General features: G+C 37.8%; 1 long non-coding RNA gene across 1 annotated transcript; it reads right to left on the bottom strand.

Moving 5' to 3' along the window:
• Positions 1-3821: 3821 nt before the first annotated feature.
• On the bottom strand, positions 3822-6973 carry LOC129347489 (uncharacterized). The gene is made up of 3 exons (XR_008599624.1): positions 6869-6973; positions 4100-4223; positions 3822-3995 (listed from the first exon to the last, which is right to left on the bottom strand). It is a non-coding gene; the product is annotated as an uncharacterized LOC129347489 (long non-coding RNA).
• Between the last annotated feature and the right edge of the window lie 1107 nt (positions 6974-8080).

The raw sequence follows: 8080 nt of genomic DNA, 5'->3' as shown, positions 1-8080 counted from the left end.
ATTTAAAAAACACTTTTTAAACCAGAATAATATTAAACATTTAAAAAAATACAAAACATTAGATTATTAAACCTTTAAAAAATACTTTTTAAACAAGAATAATATTAAACATTTAAAAAATACAAAACATTAAATTATATTATTAAACCTTGAAAAAATACTTTTTAAACCAGAATGATATTAAACATTAAAAAAATCCAAAACATTAAATTAGATTATTAAACCTTTAAAAAATACTTTTTAAACAAGAATAATATTAAACATTTAAAAAATACAAAACATTAAATTATATTATTAAACCTTTAAAAAATACTTTTTAAACCAGAATATTAAACATTTAAAAAATCCAAAACATTAAATTAGATTATTAAACCTTTAAAAAATACTTTTTAAACAAGAATAATATTAAACATTTAAAAAAATACAAAACATATTTTAGATAATTACACATTTAAAAAATACTTTCTCAGCAAATTTTTTTTTTTAGTTTTATTGTATTAATTTTTGCCCCCTTTCATTTAATTGCTTTTTGTTCTGTAGTTTCTTTAATCTTCTTTTTCTGTCAAGATTTTAACCCCAACCTTAAAAATGAAATAAACCCTTAAATCACAACAAAAATACTTCTGTTGTCACAATCATGAGTTAGTCAATTATTCAGTTTATCAATTCAACTTTATTTGTTTAGCACCTTTTACACAGATGACAAAACTAAACAAGCAAAGAGAAAAAACTACGCTAAAACTATGATTAAAACTCAAAACCATTTAAAAAAAAAAAAAAGATTTAACATGGTAATAAAATGTGTTGTGTCCAGGGGATGGAGGGAGTTTATTGAAGTCTTCTTGGGCTCACATGAGAAATCATTTAAAATATAAACTTGATATTCAGTCTAAGGAAACTGCAGAGTGACAGAAGAACCAACAATATCTCCTGTTTTCTCCTTTAATGAGTCGACTCTTCTTGTGCTTTCAGACCGAAGAACTACAGACTCTTCACAACCTGCTCAAACTCTTGGTACAGGACCTCACCACACGAGTCAAGAAGGTTTCTGTCTCATTTCTACTCTGAAGCTCACCTTCTCCTGCTCAAACTGCTGACAAATGTTTCTGCTGCTCTAAAGTCTGCTCTCCAGAACTTCCTAAAAACTCTCAAAGTCTCTTCTGCTGCAGGTTGCTTTGTAGAACTGTTCCAGAAAACCTCACTAAACCACATGGAGGGGCCTCAAGATAGTCGTCCAAATGAAACTGTACAAAAACCAAACTAGCACAACCCAAACGCTAAAGTCTCCTGCAGCCTACCAGAGAACCTCTGAGAACAGAGAATCAGGACAGGGACTCTTACCTTCTGGACAACCAACGTTGGTTCTCAAACAAGAATACAGAATGTGTCTGACCAAAAACCTCTGAAGACTCACTACAGCCAAGATAAAGACACAACTCACCTGCACCAAATCCACTAATCACTGCACACATTAACACCATGTGCTAACTGCGGCTAAAGAACCACATTTATCAAGACAACTATCCGGTACAAAGCCCTAAAACACACCAAGAAACACATTAAAGACGATTTTACTGCTGGAAGCTGCAAGCCAACGCCTAAAGAACAAACTGAAGCAACGGAACCAAACCCGGTTCACTGGTGAAGAGAACCAGAGGAAATGTTTGTCTGCAGCTAAATAAAGCAGGAAGACACTGAGCTGCTCAGGTGTTCCTGATAACACCAAGCAGCCACCTGGACAGCCAATAGGAACACAGCTTCCTGGAAGTCCAGAGGGCTGGGTTAGTCAAGGAAATTTAGTTTAAAGTTGAAGCAGAAAGTTAATAAAGAAAGTTGAAAACCACCTTCTGATCCCTGAAATCTCTGAGTTTTCACACAAAGAACACCTGAACATGTCAAACTGGTTCCATAGTAGAACCATCATTGTAAAAATGTCATATTATGGTGTGTTGCTCAAAAAACATTAGGACCCGGCTGTCTAGGGTCACCGAGGAGCAACACAAAAACAGGACAAACGCTGGTTTCCAGGGGGTTAGGAGGCTATTCATTTGAAAGAGGAAGTTTACAACAACACAACATGTGAGCAGAAAAATCACAAAGTCTGTCTTTAGTTCAGCTGAAAATATTAGTTTTTGTCTTTTTTATTGACCAGACTTATCAGGAAGTAGATGAAGAATAATTAAAGCTCTCATGTAGAAGTCCAACTTATTTTGGATCCTTGTGAAGAGTTTAACTTTAGAGTTTGTAAAGCTGTTGAGTTTTTAGAGTCACATGGATTGTTTTGAGATTTAATAACTGAGTCCTGAAATAAAATTACAGTTGTAGATTTCTGTCATTTAGTCTGGACTAAACAAACAAACAGCAGCATAAATCTCAAATGTCATTATGAGGAGTCTGGATTGAGGTTTCTCACTTGATAATGATCAAAACATGAAATTTAGGTTGGTTTAAAGGAATATTCCACCTTAAATATTTGAATGTTGACCTAAAAGGTTGGTTTCAGGAAGTATTCCACCTACAAGGTCCTCACATATCCACCTTAAAGGAACATTCCACCAAAAATCCTTGGACATGCACCTAAAATGTTGATTTAACCAAGTATTCCATCCAAAATCCTCAAAGAGACCTGAGGGGCTGGTTAAAAGGAATATTCCACCTAAAATCTGAAAGGGTGTGTTAGAAAAAATCCTTCAATGTAGACCAAAAAAGTTAGTATGGAGGAATATTCCACCTGAAATGTAGACCTGAGAAGTTGGTTTGGAAGAATATACCATCCTAAACATCCTTACATGTAGACTAAAAGATGGTTTTGAAGAAAATTCCACCGAAAATCCTCCAATGTAGACCTAAAAGGTGAGTTTAAAGGTATATTCCACCTAAAATTCACTACTGTAGACCTTGGAGGTTGGTCTGATGGTATATTCCACTCAACATCCTTGAACATAAACTTAAAAAGTTCGTTCAAAGGAATATTCCACCCAAAATCCTTCAACGTAGACCAAAAAATCTTGGTGTAAAGGAGTATTCCACCTTAAATGTAGACCTAAAGGATGGTTTGGAGTAATATTCTACTCTAAAATCTTGCAATGTAGACCTAAAAGGTTTATCTGATGGTATATTCTACCCAACATCTTGGAACATTTACCTAAAAGGTTGGTTTAATGGTATATTCCCAGAAGAACCCTTGGTATATTCCACCCAAAATACTTGTACATATAACAAGAAGTCAGTGTAAAGGAAATGTAGACGTAAAAGGTTTGTTTAAAGGAATATTTAAACGATTACTTTCATTATTTAATAATCTGTTATCAGTCAGAACCCTGTCAAACTTATTTTCTTCAGTTTTTTAGTGGAAGTCACAAATAAAGGAGCTCTTGGTTTTTCCCGGCGTTACTGAGTCCAAAGCTGCTGTTTCAACACAGAACGTTCACATACATCCACAAACCTCTCAGCACTCAAACATCCACAGACAGGAGGCCGGCTGGACCGAGGCTCGGCAGCGTCCTCAGACCCACGAGTCGGGGAGTCTGTGAACTTGTTGGTCCAGTTTGAAGGCCTCCATGTGGTCCAGTAGAAGTCCACGTAGTCTGTGTTGGCTTTGAATCGCAGCGACTGGCCTCCATCAGGTGGACCGGCTCGTCCTCGTAGGACTCCTCCTGTAGCCTTGAGGGAACCACAGGAACATTCAGTAGCTGTTGGAGTTCTTCCTGTCAGGCTCATGGTAGAACGGCTCTGAAGAATCTTGTACTTGTCTTATCTGGAACAATCTAACAGCCTAAACTGTTAACAGCAGTGTAAAGAAGCAAACACACAAGCATTGATTAGGACACAAACTAGATTTATTTTAGAAAACAAATCAGCTTAGAGGCATTTGTTCACACGTGGCTGAATAGGAGGCCGTCCAATCAGATTCGAGGTCTTCACTCAGTAGGTTGTTTGTTGGGTGAGACTCTTGGACCTCCATCAGCTGACGTGGATGTTTGATGGTCTTCCTCCTAGTGCCAGATGATTCATCCATGAATTCAGCAGCTACAGACTGAAATTAAGCTCATGCTGCCGTTATTGAATTCCTGTTCCAGATCAAATGTTCAGATCTCACCTTGAATGCAGCCGTCTGCTGTCTGATAGTTTTTCTCATTGTAGTCTTCAATAAAGTCTTTTTCCTCATGTCAGGATGTGGTGAGACTCTTTCTCAGTCGCTGCAGACATCCCTCATTGTGCATCTCCAGAGAAGAAACAGAAAAACTGGTCACTGCTTCAGCATCACAAACGCTCTCCAGCATTGAGAGTGTTTTAGGAATTCATTCATTGTGTTGTGAACTTTGAAGAAGCAGAAACTTTACAGCTGCCAAAGATATGAGCTCCAATTCTGGATGTTTTAGGAAATGAAGTTCATCAAATGAACACTTGATTATTGCTGATAACTCTCATTAAATTACTGAAGAAATCCAACATAAAAACCTGTAAACTCTCAGGCAGCTTTTGTTAAAGTTTGTCTATAATTCTATCATCATGTTCTGGAACCAGGACTCTGCAGAAGTTCCTTCAATCAGATACTTGTGTGTTTCTATTTAAGGCCTCAGGTTTGAACGTACAGCAGAGGATTAGAAAGGAGTGATTTTAATGTTTAAATCAGTCCAGTAAATGTTTGGAGTAAAAATTATTAAAATTTTGATTTAGATAGATTTGTGTCAAAGAATATTGTAGAGTCTCACTTAAATATATCCAAATGAGTTCAGTGTATTTACATTTTATAGAATATTTGATTTCTTAATCTTAATACTGTAGAGTCTGACCCTAAATATTACAATCATGATGTAAATCTAAATAATAAATAATAATGTAGTGCAGAGTCATTAATCAGTTAAACTTACATAATAAATATCACTGTACAATCTTAACTTGAACATTCATATTATTGAGGTAAATTTACATAAATCATGATATTCTAGTCTTATCCGGAATATTTCTAACATGAATCTTTTTGTATTGTGCTGATAAACAACAACCCGACTTTCAGATAATATTTATTCACTGTGTATTGGGTGGTACAGAAGTATTAGTACAGAATATTATTTCTTGTTTTATGTGTGATAATTGGCAGTAAACATTCTAAGAAGTGGAAATTGACAGGGTTGTAATAGTGCTGTTCTTGCACAATATTTGTCACTTAATTGCCCTCAGGAAGCTGTCGTTGCGCTACCAGTTTTACAGAACAGGCAGATGTTGCAGCTAATGATGTTGTAATTCACATAAACAAGGAAACAAGTCCATCATAATTTGAATGTTAACAGTCCAAAATGAAAAGGTCATATACAGCTTTCCTATTGGGTTAAAGAGCCAAAAAAAAAAACATGAAAAAAAACTTTGTAAAAGCGAGAGGTCGGTAGCAGCTTTAAAACTTACAACCCCCCCCTCAAAATATCTGTTGTACCCCCCTGTGCCCCCCGCCCCCCACTAAAATTAATCTGGATCCGCCCCTGTCTGACATGAAAGCTGGGATCGTTCTGCAGTTACTGTCCTCAACGAGCAGCAGGTGGCGCTGTGAGCTCCTCCCCTTCACAAAGCACAGGAGGTCAGTCTAGTGACCTGCAGCATCCCACTGTCTGATTAGAGGAGACCCACATCACTCCATGTCCAGACGGCAGATGAATCAAAGTCTCTGCAGATCCCGTCCTGCTTACAGAGCGGGATGGAAATGAAAATGTTTCTTCACTGTCACACTAAAATAAATCACTGCATTTAGCCTCTAGTTCAGAAACATATTTTGGGTATTTTAAACTCACTTTTTGTCTCTCCCACAATGTTGATTACAATCACATGCAAACGGGAAATTATGCAAATTAGGCGATGACATCATTTAGCGACTTCTAGTGACTTTTAGGACAGCCAATAGCTACTTTCCTTACTGAGGAGTTGGCAACACTGGTCAAAACATAAACGATGCCTCTTTCCCACCGTTGTAAGGTAGACAATGTGCTACAAGCCCAGTTTTATCAACAGTAGCTGTCTTTCAAGCTGTATGAATAACATTGGTGTCTATGGAGTGAACAGGGACCGTGTGCAAATTGCAAAACTGCTGCAACAGCAAAGAGAGACACAAATATTCAATAGCTTCTCTCTGATACACTGTAGTGTCACCAGAATCACTGCAGCCTTCAACTGGCTCCTGTTGACACCAATGTTATTTCTGCAGCTTGAAAGACAGCTACTGTTGATAAAACTAGGCTTGTAGCACATTGTCTACCTTACAACGATGGAAAAGAGGCATCGTTTATAATGAGTTATTGATGGTGGAATTCTGAATCTGTGAATATCTTTCCGATTTTACTGAACTGTGGCCCCAAGGAACCGTGGTGGGCGTCCATTATTTTCATGTCTGAAAGGTGGCAACCCTACTGCTCTGTGACTTAACTGCATTTTTGGGCGCATAAATCACACTTCCACCCATTTGTGCGTTTATAAAATTGTTACTCAACTACCCAGCTGCAGAACGTGCTGTCTGTAAGACCTCATTACTGTGCTAGCGCGGCTAGCGCTGTATTAGCGCGGCTAGCGCTGTGATAGCGCTGTGCTAGCGTTGTATTAGCGCGGCTAACGCTGTGCTAGCGTTGTATTAGCGCGGCTAACGCTGTGCTAGCGCTGTGCTAGCGTTGTATTAGCGCGGCTAACGCTGTGCTAGCGTTGTATTAGCGCGGCTAACGCTGTGATAGCGCTGTGCTAGCGTTGTATTAGCGCGGCTAACGCTGTGCTAGCGCTGTATTAGCGCGGCTAACGCTGTGCTAGCGCAGCTAACGGCATGCATTGCAGCTTACTGACTCTCACAAAAACAAACCACATACAGGACAAAAAGGATTAATACACTCACTGAAGCACCGTCGATCATGCTGGTAGCCGTGGTTGACCCCGGTCTTGTGAAGTGAACCGTCTGCGTCACATGACCGGAGGAGCGCCACGTGATTGGCTGGGCGTTGGTTCGATTTTGGCCAGGATCGATTTTTTACGCCTGAGTCCCCCGGATGTGAACAGCGAATTTTTTGACAGCGAATTTTTTAACACTGAATTTTTTGATGGCGAATTTTGAACACTGAATTTTTTGATGGTGAATTTTGAACACATCGAATTTTTTTGATGGCGAATTTTGAAGACATTGAATTTTTTTGATGGCGAATTTTGAAGACATTGAATTTTTAACTGGTTTTTAGAATTTTGATGAGCTAAATTCAGGCATAAAAAATTCACATACGAAATTTTGATGCAAAAAAATTCAAAGTAAGAAATTCAGCAGCTTTTAAAATTCAGAATCTGATGAGTCTGATTTGCTTCCATAAACTTCAAGTTTCTGTTCACAATAAAAAAAGAAAAATAATAACCAGTATGAATTCTATGGATTGCTTTTGTTGATATGCACCATTTTCCTCAATTTACCTTTAGGTATACAGTAAAGTTACCAGGTGACTGCTGAATAAATGTTAATAAAAGAAAAGGAGGGCTTAGTTGTAGGGTTGAGAAGATTTACAAGACTTCAGTGCAAAAGTTAAAAAAACAAATCACTTTAGCTCTTTTGCTGTTGAGAGTTTGCAGACAAAAATCCCAATAAATGTCATGTGTCCATATCTGTAATAACTAGAAAAACAGCTGAGTAAAGAAACAAGAGTACAAATAAAATACATGATAATTATAGTAAAAATGTCTTCTGATGAGTGACTCTTTATATAATAATCATGTTTATTTTGTTGCACCAATGAAACTGTGACCTTTTTTTGTCCAAACTTGATCTTGCTTCCAAACCTTTGGCTTGTAGTGTAAATGATGCATCTCAAGGCCTTGAACAGGACTAAATACAGACTGAATAAACACCGTTCCACTGTGTGGAAAAAGGGGCCTTTTGTAATATCCGAGGGACACGTTAAGGTACATACTATGCTTTATAAGACGACTGATATGACCCTTACAGATACCATCTGTACATTTTAAAGCCCATTCCAGTGCCTGTGTGTCTAATAAGGTGATGCTGAAGGCTTCCTTACGCAGCAGATAACCTTGGATCACCTCAGACTAAGTGGCCGCTTCGGCACAA

The sequence above is a fragment of the Amphiprion ocellaris genome, chromosome 19 (genome assembly GCF_022539595.1).
Source record: "Amphiprion ocellaris isolate individual 3 ecotype Okinawa chromosome 19, ASM2253959v1, whole genome shotgun sequence".
NCBI lineage: Eukaryota > Metazoa > Chordata > Actinopteri > Pomacentridae > Amphiprion > Amphiprion ocellaris.
The sequence above is the reverse complement of the archived record's forward strand: the minus strand, read 5'-3'. Positions and strand labels throughout refer to the sequence as shown.